We start from the raw sequence: 27302 nt of genomic DNA, 5'->3' as shown, positions 1-27302 counted from the left end.
ATGTTTCCCAACCATAATGCAATACAACTAGAAATTGATTATGAGAAGACAACTGGAAAATTCCCATGTGGAGATTAAAAATGATACTGAACGACCAATAGGTTAAAGAAATCAAAAGAGAAATTTTAAAAAGTACCTTGAGAGAAATGAAATGGAAATATAGTAGAACCCCATTATCTGTGAGGGATACATTCCAAGACACTGAGTGGATGCCTGAAACCATGAATAGTAATTAACCCCACAAATACTATGTTTTTTCCTATACACACACATGCACACACAGTGTGTATACAACAGACAAAGGGATGATTCATATCCCAGGCAAGATGGAGAAGGGTGGCACAACGTTTTATTGCATTCCTCAGGACAATGCACAATTCAAAACTCTGTAAGTATTTAAAAAATGTTTACTTCCGTAATTTTCCATTTAATATTTTCAGACCACAGTTGACTGCAGGTAACTGAAACTGTAAAAAGCAAAACTGCAGATAAAGGGGGACTATTGTGCAACATACTGAAACTTATAGGATGCAGCAAAAGCATTTCCAAGAGGGAAGTTCATAGTGATAGTGATAAATCAAGAAACAAACAAGATCTCAAAAAACCTAACTTTACATATCAAGGAACTAGGAAAAGAAGAAAAAGCAGGTGCCAAAGTTAGTAAAATGAAGGAAATAACAAACATAACAGTGGAAATAAATGAAAAAGACTAAAATGAGAAGAGAAAAACAATGAAACTAAGAGCTTTTAAAATATAAGATAGATATCCAGTAGAGATGGCAGAGGAATAAGACGTGGAGTCACCCTCCACCACACAAATACACCGCAAATAAATCTACATGTTGAACAACTACAGAACACCTACTAAAGGCAGGCAGAAGACCTCAGACTTCACAGAGGGCAAGAAACTCCCCATGTACCCGGCCGTGTGGCTGACAGAGTCTTGGTGCTCTGGCCTGCTGTCAGGCCTGAGCATCTCAGGTGGGAGAGCTGAGTTCAGTGCACTGGACCACCAGAGACCTCCAGGCCCCATGTAATATCAATCTGCGAGGGCTCTCCAAGAGATCTGTGTCTCAACCCTAAGACCCAGCTGACTCAACGGCCAGCAAGCTCCAGTGCTGGACACCCCATGCCAAACAACTAGCAAGACAGGAACACAACCCGACCCAGTTGCAGAGAGACTGCCTACAATCATACTAAGTTCAGAGACACCCCAAAACACACCACTGGACACGGCCCTGCCCACCAATAAGATCCAGCCCCACCCACCAGAACACAGGCTCCAGTCCTCTCTACCAGGAAGCCTACACAAGCCCCTTAACCAACCTTACCCACCAGGGGCAGACACCAAAAACAACGGGAAGTACAAACCTGTAGCCTGCAAGAAAGAGACACCAAACACAGTAAGTTAAACAAAATGAGAAGACAGAGAAATATGCAGCAGATGAAGGAGCAAGGTAAAAACCCACCAGACCAAACAAATGAAGAGGAAATAGGCAGCCTACCTGAAAAAGAATTCAGACTAACGATAGAAAAGATGATCCAAAAATCTTGGAAATAGAATGGAGAAAATACAAGAAATGTGTAACACAGATGTAGAAGGACTAAGAGCAAACAAACAATGATGAACAACACAATAAATGAAATTAAAAATTCCCTAGAAAGAATCATTAGCAGAATAAATGAGGCAGAAGAAAGGATAAATGACCTGGAAGATAAAATAGTGGAAACAACTGCTGCAGAGCAGAATTAAAATTTTAAAAAAAAGAAAGAATTGAGGACAGTCTCAGAGATCTTTGGGACAACATTTAATGTACCAACATGCGAATTATACAGGTCCCAGAAGAAGAATAAGGAAAGGGAGGAGCTTCAAGATGGCAGAAGAGTAAGATGCGGAGATCACCTTCCTCCCTACAACTACATCAGAAATACATCTGCACGTGGAACTGCTCCTATAGAACACTTTGTGAATGCTGGCAGAAGATCTCAGACCTCGCAAAAGGCAAGAAGCTCCCCACCTACCTGGGTAGGACAAAAGAAAAAAGAAAAACCAGAGACAAAAATTAGGGACAGGACCTGCACCAGTGGGAGAGAGCTGTGGAGGAGAAAAGGTTTCCACACACTAGGAAGCCACTTCATGGGCAGAGACTGCGGGTGGCTGACGGGGGGAAACTTCGGAGCCACAGAGGAGAGCGGAGCAACAGTGGTGCAGAGGGCAAAGCGGAGAGATTCCCGCACAGAGGAACGGTGTCGACCAGCACTTACCAGCCCGAGAGGCTTGTCTGCTCACCCACCAGGGCGGGCGGGGACTGGAGGCTGAGGCTCAGCTTCACTTGGATCCCAGGGAGAGGACTGGGTTGGCTGTGGGAACACAGCCTGAAGAGACTAGTGCACCACAGCTAGCCAACAGGGAGTCTCGGGAAAGAGTCTGGAGCTGCTGAAAAGGTAAGAGACTTTTGCTTCCCTCTTTGTTTCCTGCTGCTCCAGAAGCGGGAATTAAGAGCTCCAGACACGGGAGCGAGCTGCGGCTATCAGCGTGGACCCCACAGACGGGCATGCGACGCTAAGGCTGCTGCTGCAGCCATAAAGAAGGTCACTCTCCACACCTCCTATCCCGGGAGAATGTGCAGCCCGCCACTGCCAGGGTCCTGTGATCCAGGGACAATTTCCCCGGGCGAATGAACGGCATGCCTCAGGCTGTTGCAACGTCACACAGGCCTCTGCTGATGCAGGCTGGCCCCGCATTCCGTGCCCCTCCCTCCCCAACCCCCACCCCCAGCCTGAGTGAGCCAGAGTCCCTGAAGTAGCTGCTCCTTTAACCCTGTCCTGTCTGAGCAAAGAACAGGCGCCTTCAGGCAACCTACACGCAGAGGTGGGTCCAAATCCAAAGCTGAAATCCTGGAGCCATGCGAACAAAGAAGAGAAAGGGAAATCTCTCCCAGAAGCCAAAGGAGTAGCAGATTAAATCTCCACAATCAACTTGAGGTACCCTGCATCTGTGGAATACCTGCATACACAACAAATCATCCAAATTGAGGAGGTGGACTTGGGGAGCAAAGATATATATTTTTTCCCGTTTCACTCTTTTGTGAGTGTGTATGTTTCTGTGTGTGATTTTGTCTGTATAGCTTTGCCTTTACCATTTGTCCCAGGGTTCTGTCCATCTCTTTTTTTTTTCTTTTGTAAATTTTTTTCTTAATAATTATTTTTAATTTTAATAAATTTATGTTTTAATCTTTCTTTCTTTCCTTCTTTCTTTCTTAGTTTTTCTCCCTTTTATTCTGAGCCGTGTGGATGAAAGGGTCTAGGTGCTCCAGCCAGGAGTCAGGGCTGTGCCTCTGAGGTGGGAGATCCAACTTCAGGACACTGGTCCACAAGAGACCTCCCATCAAATGGCAAAAATCTCCCAGAGATCTCCACCTCAACACCAAGACCCAGCTTCACTCAACGACCATCAAGGTACAGCACTGCACACCCTATGCCAAACAACTTGCAAGACAGGAACACAACCACATCCATTACCGTAGAGGCTGCCTAAAATCATAATAAGGCCACAGACACCCCAAAACACACCACCAGACATGGACCTACCCCCAAGAAAGACAAGATCCAGCCTCATCCACCAGAAGGCAGGCACTAGTCCCCTCCACTAGGAAGCCTACACAACCCACTGAACCAATCTTAGCCACTGAGGACACACACCAAAACAACGGGAACTATGAACCTGCAGCCTGTGAAAAGAAGACCCCAAACAGAGTAAATTAAGCAAAATGAGAAGACAGAGAAACACACAGCAGATGAAGAAGCAAGGTAAAAACCCACCAGGCCGAACAAATGAAGAGGAAATAGGCAGTCTACCTGAGAAAGAATTCAGACTAACGATAGTAAAGATGGTCCAAAATCTTGGAAATACAATAGAGAAAACACAAGAAACCTTTAACAAGGCACTAAAACAACTAAAGGGCAACCAAACAATGATGAACAACACAATAAATGAAACTAAAAACTCTCTAAAAGGGATCAATAGCAGAATAACTGAGGCAGGACGGATAAGTAGCTTGGAAGATAAAATAGTGGAAATAACTACTGCAGAGCAGAATAAAGGAAAAAGAAGGAAAAGAATTGAGAACAGTCTCAGAGACATCTGGGACAACATTAAACGCACCAATATTCGAATTATAGGGCTCACAGAAGAAGCAGAGATAAAGAAAGGGACTGAGAAAATATTTGAAGAGAGTATAGTTGAAAACTTCCCTAATATGGGAAAGGAAGTAGTTAATCAAGTCCAGGAAGCAGAGAGTCCCATACAGGATACATCCAAGGAGCAATACGCCAGGACACATATTAATCAAACTGACAGGAATTAAATACAAAGAAAAATATTAAAAGCAGCAAGGGAAAAACAACAAATAACACACAAGGGAATCCCCGTAAGGTTAACAGCTGATCTTCCAGCAGAAACTCTGCAAGACAGAAGGAACTGGGAGGATATATTTAGAGTGATGAAGGAAAAAACCTACAACCAAGATTACTCTACCCAGCAAGGATCTCATTCAGATTTAATGGAGAAATAAAACCTTCACAGACAAGCAAAAGCTAAGAGAATTCAGCATCACCAAACCAGCTTTACAACAATGCTAAAGGAACTTCTCTAGGCAGGAAACACAAGAGAAGGAAAAGACCTACAATAACAAACCCCAAACAATTAAGAAAATGGGAATAGGAACATACATATTGATAATTACCTTAAATGTAAATGGATTACATGATCCAACCAAAAGACATAGATACACTGGCTGAATGGATACAAAAACAAAATCCGTATATATGCTGTCTACAGGAGACCCACTTCAGACCTAGGGACACATACAGACTGAAAGTGAGGGGATGGAAAAAGATATTCCATGCAAATGGAAATGGAAAGAAAGCTGCAGTAGCAATTCTCATATCAGACAAAATAGACTTTAAAATAAAGACTATTATAAGAGACAAAGAAGGACACTACATAATGATCAAGGGATTGATTCAAGAAGAAGAGATAACAACTGTAAATATTTATGCACTGAACACAGAAGCACCTCAATACATAAGGCAAATACTAACAGCCATAAAAGGGGAAATCGACAGTAACACAATCATCGTAGGGGACTTTAACACCCCACTTTCACCAATGGACAGATCATCCAAAATGAAAATGAATAAGGAAACAGAAGCTTTAAATGATACATTAAACAAGATGGACTTAATTGATATTTATAAGACATTCCATCCAAGAACAACAGAATACACATTCTTCTCAAGTGCTCATGGAACATTCTCCAGGATAGATCATATCTTGGGTCACAAATCAAGCCTTGGTAAATTCAAGAAAATTGAAATCGTATCAAGTATCTTTTCTGAGCACAGCGCTATGAGACTAGATATCAATTACAGGCAAAGTCTGTTAAAAATACAAACACATGGAGGCTAAACAATACACTACTTAATAACCAAGTGTTCACTGAAGAAATCAAAGAGGAAATCAAAAAATACCTAGAAACAAATGACAATGAAAACACGACGACCCAAAACCTACGGGATGCAGCAAAAGCAGTTCTAAGAAGGAAGTTTATAGCAATACAATCCTACCTTAAGAAAAAAGAAACATCTGATATAAACAACCTAAACTTGCACGTAAAGCAATTAGAGAAAGAAGGGGAAAAAAACCCTAAGTTAGCAGAAGGAAAGAAATCATAAAGATCAGATCAGAAATAAATGAAAAAGAAATGAAGGAAACGATAGCAAAGATCAATAAAACTAAAAGCTGGTTCTTTGAGAAGGTAAACAAAAGTGATAAACCATTAGCCAGACTGATTAAGAAACAAAGGGAGAAGACTCAAATCAATAGAATTAGAAATGAAAAAGGAGATGTAACAACTGACACTGCAGAAATACAAAGGATCATGAGAGATTACTACAAGAAACCCTATGCCAATAAAATGGACAACCTGCAAGAAATGGACAACTTCTTAGAAATGCACAACCTGCCGAGACTGAACCAGAAAGAAATAGGAAATATGAACAGACCAATCACAAGCACTGAAATTGAAACTGTGATTAAAAATCTTCCAACAAACAAAAGCCCAGGACCAGATGGCTTCACAGGCGAATTCTATCAAACAATTACAGAAGAGCTAACACCTATCCTTCTCAAACTCTTCCAAAATATAGCAGAGGGAGGAACGCTCCCAAACTCATTCTACAAGGCCACCATCACGCTGATACCAAAACCAGACAAGGATGTCACAAAGAAATAAAACTACAGGCCAATATCACTGATGAACACAGATGCAAAAATCCTCAACAAAATACTAGCAAACAGAATCCAATAGCATATTCAAAGGATCATACACCATGATCAAGTGGGGTTTATTCCAGGAATGCAAGGATTCTTCAATACATGCAAATCAATCAACGTGTTACACCATATTATCAAATTGAAGGAGAAAAACCATATGATCTTCTCAATAGACGCAGAGAAAGCTTTCGACAAAATTCAACACCCATTTATGATAAAAACCCTGCAGAAAGTAGGCATACAGGGAAATTTCCTCAACGTAATAAAGGCCATATATGACAAATCCACAGCCAACATCATCCTATATTGTGAAAAATTGAAAGCATTTCCACTAAGATGAGGAACAAGACAAGGTTGCCCACTCTCACCACTATTATTCAACATTGTTTTGCAAGTTTTAGCAACAGCAATCAGACAATAAAGGGAAATAAAACGAATCCAAATCGGAAAAGAAGAACTAAAGCTTTCACTGTTTGCAGATGATGTTACTATACATAGAGAATCCTAAAGATGCTACCAGAAAACTACTAGAACTCATCAATGAATTTGGTAAAGTAGCAGGATACAAAATTAATGCACAGAAATCGCTGGCATTCCTCTACACTAACGATGAAAAATCTGAAAGTGAAATCAAGAAAACACTCCCATTTACCATTGCAACAAAAAGAATAAAATATCTAGGGATACACATACCTAAGGAGACAAAAGACCTGTATGCAGAAAATTATAAGACAATGATGAAAGAAATTAAAGACGATACAAACAGACGGAGAGATATACCATGTTCTTCTACTGGAAGAATCAACATTGTGAAAATGACTCTACTACCCAAAGCAATCTACACATTCAATGCAATCCCTATCAAACTAGCACTGGCATTTTTCACAGAAGTAGAACAAAAATTTTCACAATTTGTATGGAAACACAAAAGACCCCGAATAGCCAAAGCAATCTTGAGAATGAAAAACGGACCTGGAGGAATCAGGCTCCCTGACTTCAGACTATACTACAAAGCTACAGTAATCAAGACAGTATGGTACTGGCACAAAAACAGAAAGATCAATGGAACAGGATAGAAAGCCCAGAGATAAACCCATGCACATATGGTCAACTTATCTCTGATAAAGGAGGCAGGAAAGTACAGTGGAGAAAGAACAGCCTCTTCAATAATTGGTGTGGGGAAAACTGGACAGGTACATGTAAAAGTATGAGATTAGATCACTCCCTAACACCATACACAAAAATAAGCTCAAAATGGATTAAAGACCTAAATGTAAGGCCAGAAACTATCAAACTCTTAGAGGAAAACATAGGCAGAAGACTCTATGACAAAACTCACAGCAAGATCCTTTTTGACCCACCTCCCAGAGAAATGGAAATATAAACAAAAATAAACAAATGGGACCTAATGAAACTTCAAAGCTTTTGCACAGCAAAGGAAACCATAAACAAGACCAAAAGACAACCCTCAGAATGGGAGAAAATATTTGCAAACGAAGCAACTGACAAAGGATTAATCTCCAAAATTTACAAGCAGCTCATGCAGCTCAAGGACAAAAGAACAAACAACCCAATCCAAAAATGGGCAGAAGACCTAAATAGACATTTCTCCAAAGAAGATATACAGACTGCCAACAAACACATGAGAGAATGCTCAACATCATTAATCATTAATGAAATACAAATCAAAACTACAATGAGATATCATCTCACACCAGTCAGAATGGCCATCATCAAAAAATCTAGAAACAAATGCTGGAGAGGGTGTGGAGAAAAGGGAACACTCTTGCACTTCTGGTGGGAATGTGAATTGGTATAGCCACTATGGAGAACAGTATGGACGTTCCTTAAAAAACTACAAAGAGAACTACCATATGACCCAGCAATCCCACTACTGGGCATATACCCTGAGAAAACCATAATTCAAAAGGAGTCATGTACTAAAATGTTCACTGCAGCTCTATTTACAGTAGTCTGGTGATGGAAACAACATAAGTGTCCATCATCAGATGAATGGATAAAGAAGATGTGGCACATATATACAATGGAATATTACTCAGCCATAAAATAAACGAAATTGAGTACTTTGTAGTGAGGTGGATGGACCTAGACTCTGTCATACAGAGTGAAGTAAGTAACAAAGAGAAAGACATATACCATATGCTAACACATATATATGGAATTTATGGGGAAAAAATGACATGAAGAACCTAAGGGTAAGACAGGAATAAAGAATAAGACCTACTAGAGAATGGACTTGAGGATATAAGGAGGGGTAAGGGTAAGCTGTGACAAAGTGAGAGAGTAGCATGGACATATATACACTACCAAACATAAATCATATAGCTAGTGGGAAGCAGACGCATAGCACAGGGAGATCAGCTCAGTGCTTTGTGACCACCTACACAGGTGGGATAGGGAGGGTGCGAGGGAGGGCGACACAAGAGGGAAGAGACATGGGAACATATGTATATGTATAACTGATTCACTTTGTTATAAAGCAGAAACTAACACACATTGTAAAGCAATTATACTCCAATAAAGATGTTAGAAAAAAGAAGAAAGAAACACTGGCCTTCAGTGACACATTAGGCCAGTCATTCCATCCAAAAGCAACACCATACGCAATCTTCTCAAGGGCACATGGAACATTCTCCAGGAGAGAGAATATGTTAGGCCACAATACAAGTCTTAATAAATTTTTAAAGATTAAAGTCATATTAAGCATGTTTCCCAACCACAGTGCAATACAACTAGAAATTGATTATGAGAAGACAACTGGAAAATTCCCATGTGGAGATTAAAAATGATACTGAACGACCAATAGGTTAAAGAAATCAAAAGAGAAATTTTAAAAAGTACCTTGAGAGAAATGAAATGGAAATATAGTAGAACCCCATTATCTGTGAGGGATACATTCCAAGACACTGAGTGGATGCCTGAAACCATTAATAGCAATTAAACCCACAATTATTATGTCTTTTCCTATACATACACATGCACACACACTGTGTATACAACAGACAAAGGAATGATTCATATCCCAGGCAAGATGGAGAAGGGTGGCACAACGTTTTATTGCATTCCTCAGGACAATGCACAATTCAAAACTCTATTTTAAAGTATTTAAAAAATGTTTACTTCTGTAATTTTCCATTTAATATTTTCAGACCACAGTTGACTGCAGGTAACTGAAACTGTAAAAAACAAAACTGCAGATAAAGGGGGACTATTGTGCAACATACTGAAACTTACAGGATGCAGCAAAAGAATTTCCAAGAGGGAAGTTCATAGTGATAGTGATAAATCAAGAAACAAATAAGATCTCAAAAAACCTAACTCTACATATCAAGGAACTAGAAAAGAAGAAAAAGCAGATGCCAAAGTTAGTAAAATGAAGGAAATAACAAACATAGCAGTGGAAATAAATGAAAAAGACTAAAATGAGAAGAGAAAAACAATCAATGAAACTAAGAGGTTTTAAAATATAAGATAGATATCCAATAGAGATGGCAGAGGAATAAGACGTGGAGATCACCCTCCGCCACACAAATACACCGCAAATACATCTACATGTTGAACAACTACAGAACACCTACTAAACGCAGGCAGAAGACCTCAGACTTCCCAGAGGGCAAGAAACTTCCCATGTACCCGGCCGTGTGGCTGACGGGGTCTTGGTGCTCTGGCCTGCTGTCAGGCCTGAGCATCTCAGGTGGGAGAGCTGAGTGCAGTACACTGGACCACCAGAAATCTCCGGGCCCCATGTAATATCAATCTGCGAGGGCTCTCCCAGAGATCTGTATCTCAACCCTAAGACCCAGCTGACTCAATGGCCAGCAAGCTCCAGTGCTGGACACCCCATGCCAAACAACTAGCAAGACAGGAACACAACCCCATCCATTAGCAGACTGCCTACAATCATACTAAGCTCAGAGACACCCCAAAACACACCACTGGACACGACCCTGCCCACCAGTAAGATCCAGCCCCACCCACCAGAACACAGGCACCAGTCCTCTCTACCAGGAAGCCTACACAAGCCCCTTAACCAACCTTACCCACCAGGGGCAGACACCAAAAACAACGGGAAGTACAAACCTGTAGCCTGCAAGAAAGAGACACCAAACACAGTAAGTTAAACAAAATGAGAAGACAGAGAAATATGCAGCAGATGAAGGAGCAAGATAAAAACCCACCAGACCAAACAAATGAAGAGGAAATAGGCAGCCTACCTGAAAAAGAATTCAGACTAACGATAGAAAAGATGATCCAAAATCTTGGAAATAGAATGGAAAAAATACAAGAAATGTGTAACACAGATGTAGAAGGACTAAGAGCAAACACACAACGATGAACAACACAATAAATGAAATTAAAAATTCCCTAGAAAGAATCATTAGCAGAATAAATGAGGCAGAAGAAAGGATAAATGACCTGGAAGATAAAATAGTGGAAATAACTGCTGCAGAGCAGAATTAAAATTTTAAAAAAAAGAAAGAATTGAGGACAGTCTCAGAGACCTCTGGGACAACATTAAATGTACCAACATTCGAATTATACAGGTCCCAGAAGAAGAATAAAGAAAGGGAGGAGCTTCAAGATGGCGGAAGAGTAAGACGCGGAGATCACCTTCCTCCCTACAACTACATCAGAAATACATCTGCACGTGGAACTGCTCCTATAGAACACCTTGTGAATGCTGGCAGAAGATCTCAGACCTTCCAAAAGGCAAGAAACTCCCCACCTACCTGGGTAGGACAAAAGAAAAAAGAAAAACCAGAGGCAAAAATTAGGGACAGGACCTGCACCAGTGGGAGAGAGCTGTGGAGGAGAAAAGGTTTCCACACACTAGGAAGCCACTTCGTGGGCGGAGACTGTGGGTGGTGGAGGGGGGAAGCTTCGGAGCCACAGAGCAGAGCAGAGCAACAAGGGTGCGGAGGGCAAAGCGGAGAGATTCCCGCACAGAGGAATGGGTGTCGACCAGCACTTACCAGCCCGAGAGGCTTGTCTGCTCACCCACCAGGGCGGGCGGGGACTGGAGGCTGAGGCTCAGCTTCACTTGGATCCCAGGGAGAGGACTGGGTTGGCTGTGGGAACACAGCCTGAAGAGACTAGTGCACCACAGCTAGCCAACAGGGAGTCTCGGGAAAGAGTCTGGAGCTGCTGAAAAGGTAAGAGACTTTTGCTTCCCTCTTTGTTTCCTGCTGCTCCAGAAGCGGGAATTAAGAGCTCCAGACACGGGAGCGAGCTGCGGCTATCAGCGTGGACCCCACAGACGGGCATGCGACGCTAAGGCTGCTGCTGCAGCCATAAAGAAGGTCACTCTCCACACCTCCTATCCCGGGAGAATGTGCAGCCCGCCACTGCCAGGGTCCTGTGATCCAGGGACAATTTCCCCGGGCGAATGAACGGCATGCCTCAGGCTGTTGCAACGTCACACAGGCCTCTACTGACGCAGGCTGGCCCCGCATTCCGTGCCCCTCCCTCCCCAACCCCCACCCCCAGCCTGAGTGAGCCAGAGTTCCTGAAGTAGCTGCTCCTTTAACCCTGTCCTGTCTGAGCAAAGAACAGACGCCTTCAGGCAACCTACACGCAGAGGTGGGTCCAAATCCAAAGCTGAAATCCTGGAGCCATGCGAACATAGAAGAGAAAGGGAAATCTCTCCCAGCAGCCAAAGGAGCAGCAGATTAAATCTCCACAATCAACTTGAGGTACCCTGCATCTGTGGAATACCTGCATACACAACAAATCATCCAAATTGAGGAGGTGGACTTGGGGAGCAAAGATATATATTTTTTCCCGTTTCACTCTTTTGTGAGTGCGTATGTTTCTGTGTGTGATTTTGTCTGTATAGCTTTGCCTTTACCATTTGTCCCAGGGTTCTGTCCATCTGTTTTTCTTTCTTTTGAAAAATTTTTTCTTAATAATTATTTTTAATTTTAATAAATTTATGTTTTAATCTTCTTTCTTTCTTTCCTTCTTTCTTTCTTCTTTTTCTCCCCTTTATTCTGAGCCGTGGGGATGAAAGGGTCTAGGTGCTCCAGCCAGGAGTCAGGGCTGTGCCTCTGAGGTGCGAGATCCAACTTCAGGACACTCGTCCACGAAAGACCTCCCAGCTCCATGTAATATCAAATGGCAAAAATCTCCCAGAGATCTCCACCTCAACACCAAGACCCAGCTTCACTCAATGACCAGGAAGCTACAGTGCTACACACACTATGCAAAAAAACTGGCAAGACAGGAACACAACCACATCCATTAGCGTAGAGGCTGCCTAAAATCATAATAAGGCCACAGACACCCCAAAACACACCACCAGACATGGACCTACCCCCAAGAAAGACAAGATCCAGCCTCATCCACCAGAAGGCAGGCACTAGTCCCCTCCACTAGGGAGCCTACACAACCCACTGAACCAATCTTAGCCCCTGGGGACACACGCCAAAAACAATGGGAACTATGAACCTGCAGCCTGTGAAAAGGAGACCCCAAACACAGTAAGTTAAGCAAAATGAGAGGACAGAGAAACACACAGCAGATGAAGGAGGAAGGTAAAAACCCACCAGACCGAACAAATGAAGAGGAAATAGGCAGTCTACCTGAGAAAGAATTGAGAATAATGATAGTAAAGATGGTCCAAAATCTTGGAAATAGAATAAAGAAAACACAAGGAACTAGAAGAACTAAACGGCAACCAAACAATGATGAACAACACAATAAATGAAACTAAAAACTCTCTAGAAGGGATCAATAGCAGAATAAGTGAGGCAGAACAGACAAGTGGCTTGGAAGATAAAATAGTGGAAATAATTACTGCAGAGCAGAATAAAGGAAAAAGAATGAAAAGAATTGAGGACAGTCTCAGAGACATCTGGGACAATATTAAACACACCAACATTTGAATTATAGGGCTCACAGAAGAAGCAGAGATAAAGAAAGGGACTGAGAAAATATTTGAAGAGAGTATAGTTGAAAACTTCCCTAATATGGGAAAGGAAGTAGTTAAGTCCAGGAAGCACAGAGAGTCCCATACAGGATACATCCAAGGAGCAACACGCCAAGACACATATTAATCAAACTGTCAAGAATTAAATACAAAGAAAAAATATTAAAAGCAGCAAGGGAAAAACAACAAATAACACACAAGGGAATCCCCATAAGGTTAACAGCTGATCTTTCAGCAGAAACTCTGCAAGCCAGAAGGAATTGGCAGGACATATTTAGAGTGATGAAGGAGAAAAACCTACAACCAAGATTACTCTACCCAGCAAGGATCTCATTCAGATTTAATGGAGAAATTAAAACCTTCACAGACACGCAAAAGCTAAGAGAATTCAGCATCACCAAACCAGCTTTAGAACAATGCTAAGGGAACTTCTCTAGGCAGGAAACACAAGAGAAGGAAAAGACCTACAATAACAAACCCCAAACAATTAAGAAAATGGGAACAGGAACATACATATTCATAATTACCTTAAATGTAAATGGATTACATGATCCAACCAAAAGACATAGATACACTGGCTGAATGGATACAAAAACAAAACCCGTATATATGCTGTCTACAGGAGACGCACTTCAGACCTAGGGACACATACAGACTGAAAGTGAGGGGATGGAAAAAGATATTCCATGCAAATGGAAATGGAAAGAAAGCTGCAGTAGCAATTCTCATATCAGACAAAATAGACTTTAAAATAAAGACTATTACAAGAGACAAAGAAGGACACTACATAAAGATCAAGGGATCGATTCAAGAAGAAGAGATAACAACTGTAAATATTTATGCACCAAACACAGAAGCACCTCAATACATAAGGCAAATACTAACAGCCATAAAAGGGGAAATCGACAGTAACACAATCATACTAGAGGACTTTAACACCCCAATTTCACCAATGGACAGATCATCCAAAATGAAAATGAATAAGGAAACAGAAGCTTTAAATGATACATTAAACAAGATGGACTTAATTGATATTTAAAAGACATTCCATCCAAGAACAACAGAATACACATTCTTCTCAAGTGCTCATGGAACATTCTCCAGGATAGATCATATCTTGGGTCACAAATCAAGCCTTGGTAAATTCAAGAAAATTGAAATCGTATCAAGTATCTTTTCTGAGCACAGCGCTATGAGACTAGATATCAATTACAGGCAAAAGTCTATAAAAAATACAAACACATGGAGGCTAAACAATACACTACTTAATAACTAAGTGATCACTGAAGAAATCAAAGAGGAAATCAAAAATTACCTAGAAACAAATGACAATGAAAACACGACGACCCAAAACCTACGGGATGCAGCAAAAGCAGTTCTAAGAAGGAAGTTTATAGCAATACAATCCTACCTTAAGAAAAAAGAAACATCTGATATAAACAACCTAAACTTGCACGTAAAGCAATTAGAGAAAGAAGGGGAAAAAAACCCTAAGTTAGCAGAAGGAAAGAAATCATAAAGATCAGATCAGAAATAAATGAAAAAGAAATGAAGGAAACGATAGCAAAGATCAATAAAACTAAAAGCTGGTTCTTTGAGAAGGTAAACAAAAGTGATAAACCATTAGCCAGACTGATTAAGAAACAAAGGGAGAAGACTCAAATCAATAGAATTAGAAATGAAAAAGGAGATGTAACAACTGACACTGCAGAAATACAAAGGATCATGAGAGATTACTACAAGAAACCCTATGCCAATAAAATGGACAACCTGCAAGAAATGGACAACTTCTTAGAAACGCAAACCTGCCGAGACTGAACCAGAAAGAAATAGGAAATATGAACAGACCAATCACAAGCACTGAAATTGAAACTGTGATTAAAAATCTTCCAACAAACAAAAGCCCAGGACCAGATGGCTTCACAGGCGAATTCTATCAAACAATTACAGAAGAGCTAACACCTATCCTTCTCAAACTCTTCCAAAATATAGCAGAGGGAGGAACGCTCCCAAACTCATTCTACAAGGCCACCATCACGCTGATACCAAAACCAGACAAGGATGTCACAAAGAAATAAAACTACAGGCCAATATCACTGATGAACACAGATGCAAAAATCCTCAACAAAATACTAGCAAACAGAATCCAACAGCACACTGAAAGGATCATACACCATGATCAAGTGGGGTTTATTCCAGGAATGCAAGGATTGTTCAATATATGCAAATCAATCAACGTGATACACCATATTATCAAATTGAAGGAGAAAAACCATATGATCTTTTCAAGAGATGCAGAGAAAGCTTTCGACAAAATTCAACACCCATTTATGATAAAAACCCTGCAGAAAGTAGGCATACAGGGAAATTTCCTCAACGTAATAAAGGCCATATATGACAAATCCACAGCCAACATCATCCTATACTGTGAAAAACTGAAAGCATTTCCACTAAGATGAGGAACAAGACAAGGTTGCCCACTCTCACCACTATTATTCAACATTGTTTTGCAAGTTTTAGCAACAGCAATCAGAGAATAAAAGCAAATAAAACGAATCCAAATCAGAAAAGAAGAAGTAAAGCTTTCACTGTTTGCAGATTACGTGTTACTATACATAGAGAATCTTAAAGATGCTACCAGAAAACTACTAGAACTCATCAATGAATTTGGTAAAGTAGCAGGATACAAAATTAATGCACAGAAATCGCTGGCATTCCTCTACACTAATGATGAAAAATCTGAAAGTGAAATCAAGAAAACACTCCCATTTACCATTGCAACAAAAAGAATAAAATATATAGGGATACACCTACCTAAGGAGACAAAAGACCTGTATGCAGAAAATTATAAGACAATGATGCAAGAAATTAAAGATGATACAAACAGACGGAGAGATATACCATGTTCTTCGACTGGAAGAATCAACATTGTGAAAATGACTCTACTACCCAAAGCAATCTACACATTCAATGCAATCCCTATCAAACTACCACTGGCATTTTTCACAAAACTAGAACAAAAAATTTCACAATTTGTATGGAAACACAAAAGACCCCGAATAGCCAAAGCAATCTTGAGAACGTAAAACGGAGCTGGAGGAATCAGGCTCCCTGACTTCAGACTATACTACAAAGCTACAGTAATCAAGACAATATGGTACTGGCACAAAAACAGAAAGATAGATCAATGGAACAGGATAGAAATCCCAGGGATAAACTCACACACCTATGGTCACGTTATCTTTAATAAAGCAAGAATATAGAATGGAGGAAAGACAGCCCTCTTCAAAAAGTGGGGCTAGGAAAACTGGACACATACATGTAAAAGTATGAAATTAGTACACTCCGTAACACCATACACAAAAATAAACTCAAAATGGATTAAAGACCTAAATGTTAGGCCAAACACTATGAAAGTCTTAGAGGAAAACATAGGCAGAACAGCATATGACAAAACTCACAGCAATATCCTTTTTGACCCACCTCCTCGAGAAATGGAAATATAAACAAAAATAAACAAATGGGACCTAATGAAACTTAAAAGCCTTTGCACAGCAAAGGAAACCATAAACAAGACCAAAAGACAAACCTTGAGAATGGGAGAAAATATTTGCAAACAAAGCAACAGACAAAGGATTTATCTCCAAAATATACAAGCAGCTCATGAAGCTCAATATCCAAATAAAAAACAACCCAATCCAAAAATGGGCAGAAGACCTAAATAGACATTTCTCCAAAGAAGATATACAGATTGGCAACAAACATATGAAAGGATGCTCAACATCACTAATCATTAGAGAAATGCACATCAAAACTACAATGAGGTATCACCTCACACCATTCAGAATAGCCATCATCAAAAAATCTAGAAACAATAAATGCTGGAGAGGGTGTGGAGAAAAGGGAACACTCTTGCACTGTTGGTGGGAATGTAAATTGATACAGTCCCTATGGAGAACAGTATGCAAGATCCTTAAAAAACTAAAAATAGAGCTACCATATGATCCAGCAATCCCACTACTGGGCATATACCCTGAGAAAAACATAATTCAAAAAAAGTCATGTACCACAATGTTTACTGCCGCACTATTTACAAAAGCCAGGATATGGAAGCAACCTAAGTGTCATTGATAGATGAATAGAAAAAGAAGATGTGGCACATATATACAATGGACTATTACTCAGCCATAAAAAGTAACGAAATTGAGTTATTTGTCATGAGGTGGATGGACCTAGAGTTTGTCATACAGAGTGACGTAAGTCAGAAAGAGAAAAACAAATACTGTATGCTAACACACATGTATGGAATCTAAAAAAAAAAAAAAGGTTCTGATGCACCTAGGGGCAGGACAGGAATAAAAGAGCAGACGTAGAGAATGGTCTTGAGAACATGGGGAGGGGGCATGGTAAGCCAGGATGAAGTGAGAGAGTGGCATTGACATATATACACTACCAAATGTAAAACAGATAGCTAGTGGGAAGCAACCACATAGCACAGGGAGATCAGCTCCATGCTTTGTGTCCACCTAGAGTGGTGGGATAGGGAGAGTGGGAGGGAGCTGCAAGAGGGAGGGGATATGGAATATATGTATACGTATAGCTTATTCACTGTTATACAGTAGCAACTAACATGACATTGTAAAGCAATTATACTCCAATAAAGATGTTAAAAAAATAAAATAAACTGAAAAACCTTTAGCTAGACTCACGAATACAAAAAAGAGAAAATCCAAATAAATAAAATCAGAAATGAGAGATGTTACAATAGGTACCACAGACATATAAAGGATCAGAAGATACTTCTATGAACAATTACACTCCCCCAAAATTGGACAGCCTAGAAGAAATTCCTAGAAACATACAATCTACCAAGGCTGAATCATGAAGAAATAGAAAATCTGAACAGGCCAATTACTAGTAAGGTGATTCAATCAGTAATCTAAAACCTCCCATCAAAGAAAAGTCTAGGGCCAGCTGGCTTAACTTGTGAATTCTAACAAACATTTAGAGAAAAACTATGATCAATCCTTTGCAAACTCTTCCAAAAAAACAGGACAGAACACTTCCAAACTCATTTTACAAGGCCAAAACCAGACAAGGACTCCATGAGAAAATTACAGGTCAGGAAGAACATAGATATAAAAGTCCTGAAGAAACTATTATTATACGAAGTTCAACAACAAATTAAAGGGATCACACACCATGTTCATGTGGGATTTATTCCACGGATGCAAGGATGTTTCAACAGCTATGTATCAATCAATGTGATACACCACATTAACAAAATGAAGGATAATAATCACATGGTCATCTCGATAGATGCAGAAAAAGCGTTTGACAAAATCCAACATCTATTTATGATAAAAATTCTCAATAAAGTGGGTATAGAGGTAATGTACCTCAACATAGTAAAGACCATATATTACAAGCCCACAGTTAACATCATACTCATCAGTGAAAAGCTGAAAGTATTCCCTCTAAGATCAGGAACAAGGCAAGGATGCCCACTCTTGCCACTTTTATTCAACATAGTATTGGAAGTCCTGGCCACAGCAATCAGAGAGAGAGAGAGAGAGAGAGAGAGAATCCAAATTGGAAAGGAAGAAGTAAAATTGTCACTTTTTGCAGATGACATTACACTATACATAGAAAATCCCAGAGACATCACCAAAAAACTACTAGGGCTCATTAATGAATTCAGTACAGTTTCAGGATACAAAATTAATATACAGAAAAGCTGAAAGTTTTCCCTCTAAGATCAGGAACAAGACAAAGATGCCCACCACATAGTATTGGATGATAAGCTACAACAATTAGGCAAGAAAAAGAAACAAAAGGCATCCAAATTGGAAAGAAAGAAGTAAAATTGTCACTATTTGAAGATGACATGACATTATATATGGAAAGCCCTAAAGACTCCATCATATCTGTTGGAACCAATAAACGAATTCAGTAAAGCTGCAGGATACAATATCAGTATACAAAAATCTATCTCTATGCACTAACAATGAATAATCAAAAAGAGAAATTAAGAAAACAATACTAATTAGGAGTTTGGTATTAACAGATACACACTACTATACAGAAAATAGATAAATAAGGACCTATTATTTAGCACAAGGGGCTATATTCAATATCTTGTAATAACCTATGATGGGAAATAATCTGAAAAAGGATTATATATAATTGAGTCACTTTTGCTGTATACCTGAAACACAACATTGTAAATCAAGTATACTTCAATTTTTTAGAAAAAGCAAATTAGTAATTAGCAAATCAGATAAGATTCTGATTAGATCAAACTCTTGAAAACCAGGAATTTCAGTCTGAGAGAAAAGAGATACACATTTAGTAGAGACACTAAAATCCTGTAGTCCTGTGGAAACATCAGTATAAATTTAAATTTTATCTTTTGCGAAAAAACCCAAAAAATTCTCTACTTCAATGACAAAAAAAGAAAGAAAACAATCCTATTTACAACTGCATTAAAAAGAATAAAATACCTGAGAATAAATTTAACCAAGGACGTGAAAGATTTGTATACTGAAATTTATAAGGTGTTGATGAAAGAAATTGAAGATACAAATAAGATATTTTGCCCTCATGGATTGGAAAAATATCCATACTACCCAAAGCAATGAACAATTCAATGCAATCCCTATCAAAATTTCAATGGCACCTTCCATAAAATAGAACAAACAATACTAAAACTTGTATGGAACCACAAAGGCCCTGAATAGCCAAAGCAATCTTGAGAAAGAACAAATCTGGTAGCATAATGCTTCCTGATTTCAAACTACATTACAAAGCTAAAGTAATCAAAACAGTACGGTATTGGCATAAAACAGACATATATAGATCAGTGGAACAGAATAAACAGTCTAAGGAAGAAACCCCAAGCTTATATGGTCAATTAATTTTTGGCAAACGAACCCAGAATTTACAATGGGGAAAGGAGAGTTTCTTCAATAAACAGACTGGGAAAACTGGACAGCTACATGCAGAAGAACGAAACTGGACCACTATCTTACACCATACACAAAAATCAACTCAAAATGGATTAACTAAATTGGAAGACTGGGATAGACATACACACACTAATATATAAAAAATAGAGGACTTCCCTGGTGGTGCAGTGGATAAGAATCCACCTGCCAATGCAGGGGACACAGGTTCCATCCCTGCTCCGGGAAGATCCCACATGCCACAGAGCAACTAAGCCTGTGCACCACAACTACTGAGCCTGCTCTCTAGAGCCCACGAGCCACAACTACTGAGCCCATGTGCCACAACTACTGAGCCCATGTGCCACAACTACTGAAGCCTGCACGCCTAGAGCCCATGCTCCGCAACAGGAGAAGCCACTGCAATGAGAAGGCTATGCACCACAACGAAGAGTAGCCCCCGCTCGCTGCAACTAGAGAAAGCCTACATGCAGCAACGAAGACTCAGCACAGCCAAAAATAAATTTATTTTTTAAAAAAGATAATAAGGACCTACTGTATAGCACAGGCAACTCTACTCAATACTCTGAAATGACCTATATGGGAAAAGAATCTAAAGAAGAGTGGATATGTTTATAACTGATTTACTTTGCTGTACACCTGAAACTAACACAACATTGTAAATCAACTACACTCCAATAAAAAAATTTTTTTAAATGGCAGACTTGAACATAAGCCTCGATACCATAAGAATCCTAGAAGAAAACACAGGTGGTAACTTCTCTGACATCAGCCTTGGAGATCATTTTTTTGGTTTTGAGACCAAAAACAAAGGCAAGAAAAGCAAAAGTGAACATGTGGGACTACATCAAACTACAAAGCTTCTGCACGGCAGTGGAAACCATCAATGAAATGAAAAAGCAAACTACTGAGTGGGAGAAAATACTTGAAATCATATCTGATAAGGAATTACTATCCAAAATATATAAAGAACTCATACAACTCAACTGCACATAAACAATATGATTAAGAAAAGTGAACAGAGGATCTGAACTGATACTTATCCAAAGACATACAGTTGGCCAGTAGGTACATGAAATGTGCTCAACATTACTGCCACAATGAGGTATCACCTCACACCTGCTAGAATGACTATTATCAAAAAGACAAAAACTGACAAGTGTTGGTGAGGAAGTGAAGAGAAGGCAACTCTTGCACATTGTTGGTGGGAATGTAAGTTGATGAAGCCACTATGGAAACCAGTGTGGAGGTTCCTCAAAAAAATCAAAAAATCCAATCAAACTTTTTGGCCAACCCAATATTTGCACCCCCATGTTCTCTACAACACTATTTACAATTGCCAAGACATGGAAACAACCTAAGTGCCCAATGATGGATGAACGGATTTTAAAAATGTACACACACACACACACACACATAATGGAATATTAGTCATAAAAAAGGAAATCTTGCCATTTGTGACATGGATAGACCTTAAGGGTACTATGCTAAGTGAAATAAGTCAGAGAGAAAAATACCATATGATCTCACCTATATATGGGATCTGAAACAAAGAAAGAAAACCTTGGGAATTCCCTGGCAGTCCAGTGATTAGGACGTGGTGCTTTCACGGCCATGGGCCTGGGTTCAATCCCTGTTCAGGGAACTAAGATCCTGCAAGCCATGCAGCAAAACAAACAATGGAGAAATGGAGAACAGATTGGTGGTTGCCAGAGGTGGCACGTGAAGGTGTGTGTGGGTGTGTGTGTGTCAAGGCGTGGGTGAAACAGATGAAGGCAGATCAAAAGTTACAAACTTTCAGTTATAAAATAAGTCAGGGGATATAATGTGCAGCATTGTGACTAGAATTAATAATACTTTATTGCATATTGGAAAGTTGAAAAGAGGAAATTTCAAAAATTCTCATCACAAGAAAAAAAAACTGTGTGATGATGTTAGTCTAGTTAACTAGACTTATTGTGGTAATACTTCACAATGTATACAAATATCAAGTCGTTATGTTGTACACTTAAAAGCAATGTTATATGTCAATTATATCTCAATAAAAATAAGTAAAATGACCAAAAACAGAAATAATTAGGGAAGACATAAAAATTGCAGGAATACAGACTATCAACAAAATCAAAAGCTGGTGCGCTTTGAAATAATCAGTAAAATTGATAAAGGTCTAGTCAAGCTAACTGAGAAAAGAGGGTAGACAGAAGTTAGTAATATCAGGAATGAAAGGAGGGTAAGTAAAATGGAAAAGCATTTGATAGAATCTAACATCCACTTATGATAACACACTAGGAATAGAGGGGAGTTCAGGCTCTTGAGATACAACATCTTCATGAAACTTGTAGGCAACATCACAATAGTGAGGAACTAGATGCTTTTTTTTTTGTAAGATAAGAAACTAGGTAAGGAAGTCTCCTCTCACCACTCCTATTCAACACTGTGCTGGAAGACCTACCTAATGCAATAAGGCAAGAAAAGGAAATAAAATGTATACAGATTGGGAAGAAAGAAATAAAACTGTCTTTTTTGTATATGACATGATTTTCTATGTAAAATATCTGAAAGAAACCGTAACACCAGAGATCACTCCAGGAATTAATGAGAGTATAGAAAGACTGAGAATACAGAAGTCAACTGCTTTCTTATAGACCCAGAGAAATATAGCCAACTGATCTTTGATAAAGGACTAAAAGGCAATTCAATGGAAAAAAAGTCTTTTCAACAAACAGTGCTGGAAATAGTGGATATCCACATGCAAAAAACAAATAAGTAAACCTAGACACAGACCTTACACAAAACTTAAAATAGACCATAGCTCTAAATGTAAAATGCAAAAGTAAAAAACTTCTAGAAGATAACGTAGGAGAAAATCAAGGTTACCTTGTGTTAATTGATGAATTTTAAGATACAACACCAAAAGCAAGATCCAAGAAAGAAAACAATAAGCTTTACTTCATTAAAATCCCCTGTGCTACAAAAGACAGTGGTAAGAGAATACAAAGACAGTCACAGATTGGGAAAAATATCTTTTCAGAACATTTATCTGACAAAGGACTGGTATCCAACATGTCTAAAAAACTCTTAAAATGCAACAGTAAGATGACAAACAACCCAGTTAAAAAATGGGCAAAATTCGGGACACTTCCCTGGTGGTCCAGTGGCTAAGACTCCACGCTTCCAATGCAGGGGGTGCGGGTTTGATCCCTGGTTGGGGAACTAAGATTCCACATGCCGTGTGGCACAGCCAAAAAAAAAATGGGGGCAAAATTGAAAATAAAACAAGAATCCCTGGGGGGAAAAAATAAAGTCCCAAACATGGGGGAAAAAATGGGCAAAAGATTTGCACACACATCAATAAAGAAGATATACAGATGTTAAATAAGCATATGAAAAGAAACTCAACATCAAATGTCATTAGGAAATTGCAAATAAAACAAATAGATACCACTAAACGCTTATTACAATGGGTAAAATACGAAACACTCAGAATACCAAATATTGATGAAGATGTAAAGCTACAGGAATCCTTACTCATTGCTGATGGGAATGGAAAATGGTATGCCTACTTTGGAAGACAGGCAGTTTTTTCACAAAACTAAATATACCCTTATCACAGGATCTAGCTCCTAGATTAAACTCCTTGTATATTTATATTTACCCAAATGAGTTGAAAACTTGCCTTCACACAGAAATATGCAAATAGTGTTTACAGGTGTTTTATGCATAATTGCCAAGACTTAGAGTTAAGCAAGATACACTTCAATAGTTGAATACAACCAGTGGTATATCCATATGATGAAATATTGTTCAGTGATAAAAAGAAATGAGCTATCAAGCTATCAACAGAAAGGAGGAAACTGCTGTGTATTGGTTTGTTATAATTTTAAATTTACGCATTTATGGCTTAAGTGAAGTTGTTTTGATCTACTTGTTTATGGCTCAAGTAAAGACGTTTTGGTCCAAGAGTGAATTTGTTTACTTTGGGAGGCCATGTCAGGATGACGCCATCAAAATTGTGCTTACCATTATGAACATGTGGAGGAGTGACAATCATGTGACGGACATTTAAACTTTAAATACCAGGAATTTGTGAGGACTTAATTTGGGTGTTCAGTCTGGGCAAGGCTACTCTTTGTTAATCTAAAAAGCTCTCAGAGGATCACGAGACACTTGCTCCTGCTGTGGCCAGGTTACTCTTGGATAGCAATGGTGTTAAACCAAGCAGCAGTCTCAGGAAGAGAAGGGACATATTTGTTTCTGCCTTGGCGAGCCTACTCCTCATAGGCAGTGGTGCAAGCCATGAAATGGTCCCTGGACCAAGCAGCCTACCTTGCCTGCCAACACTAGTGCCTTTGCCCAGCAGGGAGGGATCTAAGCGGGCATCTGATACCCAGCTTTTAGTTGGAAGGACTGACGCTATCAAGAACCAATCCATATAAAGGTGCAACTCAACTAAATTTGGACTTTATTTCTTTCATCTTCCCTTTGGCTGGAACAACAGTGTAATTAAACTATCATTGGTTTGGGGTACGTTATGTCTTTACTGGCTTATTAAGAGACATTATCCTATTTGCTATTGGCTTGTGAAATATTATAAATTATAATTCCCGCAGTGAACCTGTGTTAAATAAATTACTGGCAAAGACAGTCTCAGTCTCTGAGCATAATTTGCCTGAATGAAACAGGAAACTTAGAAGCATATCGCTAAGTGAAAGAAGACACTCTGACAAGGCTACATACTGTATGATTCCTACTGTTTAGGACATTCTGGAAGAGATAAAACTATGAGCCAGTAAAAAGATCTTTGCTTGGGAAGGATTTGGGGGTTTGAGGGAGGGACGAATGGATAGGTGAAGCACAGGGTATCCTTAGCAAAGTTAAACTATTCTATAGAAATGATGGACACATGTCATTATACATTTGCCAAAATCCCTACATTGTATAACACAAAGAGTCAAGGCTAATATAAACAGTGGACTTTATAGCATCGATATTGATCCATCGATTGTAACAAATATACCATAATAATATGAGATGTAAAAACATAGTACAAACTGTGTGGATGCAGAGGGGTCAAGTGGAAACACTCTGTACTTTCTGATCAATTTTTCTGTAAGCCTAAAATGTTCTAAAAACCGGAAATCTCACTGTTTCATATCTTACTATTTTATAAATCCTTTATAAGCATTATTTAAAATTGAGAGAAATTTATATACACCATACTTTCCTACCTAGTAGTCTGTTTTTAATTAACTTCTGCTACTTTAAATTTATTTTTAAATTAATTTTAACTTTTCTACAAAGGAAATCATTCTAAATTTAATTCTTTAAACACTATTGGGTATAAAACTGCAAACTGTAGAAAGTGAAAGACTTCAAATGTCTTTCTAACTAAAAGGACAAATGACATCATAGTTTGTCCCTCCACTATATTTCACACTCAGGATATGGTTAGGAATGAGTATCGTATTATAATGCATTAGGGGTTTGCATTTAATCCATGAAGAAACATACTAGGATTTTCAGAGATTCCCCTAAGTTTGAGTAGTTTTTATCATATCAATTAAAACAGAAATTCAATAGTTTTTCTCACTCATCAATACAAGTAGAAATTCACTTGCCTTAAGAATTGTACGGCCTTTTAAGTATCAAAGTTCTCTAGGGACAAGCACATACAAAAACTGATCTAAAAATGAAAAATGTGCCTGAGAACCTAAACACACCCATCTCACAGCTTAAGATTCTGTTGCCTAAAAGGAGCAGAAATTCTGTTTGGTTCCAGGATTTTCTTGCCTTAAACACATATTTTTCAATCAACTTATATTTTTCAAAGCCTAAGAAATCAAAAATCATATACACTCACCAAGGAAATAAAACTGCAAACTGCTAAGGGAAACTAGAGTTAAAGGACTGAAATATCCAATAGATAAAGGCATCTAAAGAAAAGAAACACAAATATTCAAATCAGCTCAGGTAAGAAGTCTGCGTGCCCACAGTTAAGAACGAAAATCCACATTCAGAAAGTTAAACACATTCCCAAGCTTCGGGTCTAGATACCAGGTTGAGATACAGCCCCTAAGGTGGGTCAGTCCCTGGTGAAGGAGGGTAGGGACACCTGAGCAGTCACTGAAGAGAGCTCTCCTCACATTCTCACGTGAGGAAACTCTCAGGCAGATTCAGTTTAATATCGGACTCAAACTCCCAAATTCATAAACTTTTTGTCCAGGAGACAGAACTCCTGACCACAGGCTTTTTTAATACACAAAATACACTCCGGGTGCACCTATATCATGGATGCAGAACTCAAACATAAAATATCTAGGCCAAAGAACCCCCCCCCCCCCACTGCCAGCTCCAGATGGGAACTTTAGTTTGGAGTCACTGGCCTCAGGCCTCTGCTCCAGTCACAATACTTTGGATCACCACTGATAATTTAAATGACATAAACCCAGTGTTTCAATAATCCAGAAAAATCACTCAACCCAGTGTTTATGTGTAAAGGAAGAGAGAAGACTGTAAGGCAATTTTATTTTTTAAACAGGAAAATCCCAAAACATCTATTCCTGTCGGAAAATGAAGATGTCAATGACTTATTTCCAAAAAGAGAAACTGATTTGTAAACAATCATATTGGAACACTTCTAGATTTTGCAAGTCTAAGTCCTGATATGCTATTGGAAATCACCCAAAGGACCTCAGAATATTACTACATCCGCTCAGGGTGGAAAAAAAAGGGGGGGAAACAAAAATTTTCATACACAGAATGTAATAATGAAATATTTTTCCAAAATTCACCTTTCTTGCCTCTTTGGAAAAAATTTATACTGTCTCCCCAGGTCTACTGAATAAATAAAATTTACATTTATTGAAAAACTGAGTCTCAAATAAGTGAATAAATCTTTTCAAAGAGAGAAACTCAGGAACGGAGGCAGTGCTGAAAAAAGATCACCCAGGAAAGTTTCTCAAGAGGACCCTCCACCCAAAGGTCTTCCCATAAGATGTCCGTGACCAAGGAAGATTTCGAGAGGAGAGGCGCAAGCATTCCATATAACATA

General features: G+C 39.1%; 1 protein-coding gene across 1 annotated transcript in view; it reads right to left on the bottom strand.

Moving 5' to 3' along the window:
* Window positions 1–27302, bottom strand: part of LOC115865521 (zinc finger protein 709) — a 76346-nt gene that overhangs the window by 48285 nt on the left and 759 nt on the right.

This window comes from Globicephala melas, chromosome 3, assembly GCF_963455315.2.
Source record: "Globicephala melas chromosome 3, mGloMel1.2, whole genome shotgun sequence".
Classification (NCBI taxonomy): Eukaryota; Metazoa; Chordata; class Mammalia; order Artiodactyla; family Delphinidae; genus Globicephala; species Globicephala melas.
This window is presented reverse-complemented; position numbering and strand designations above follow the sequence as displayed.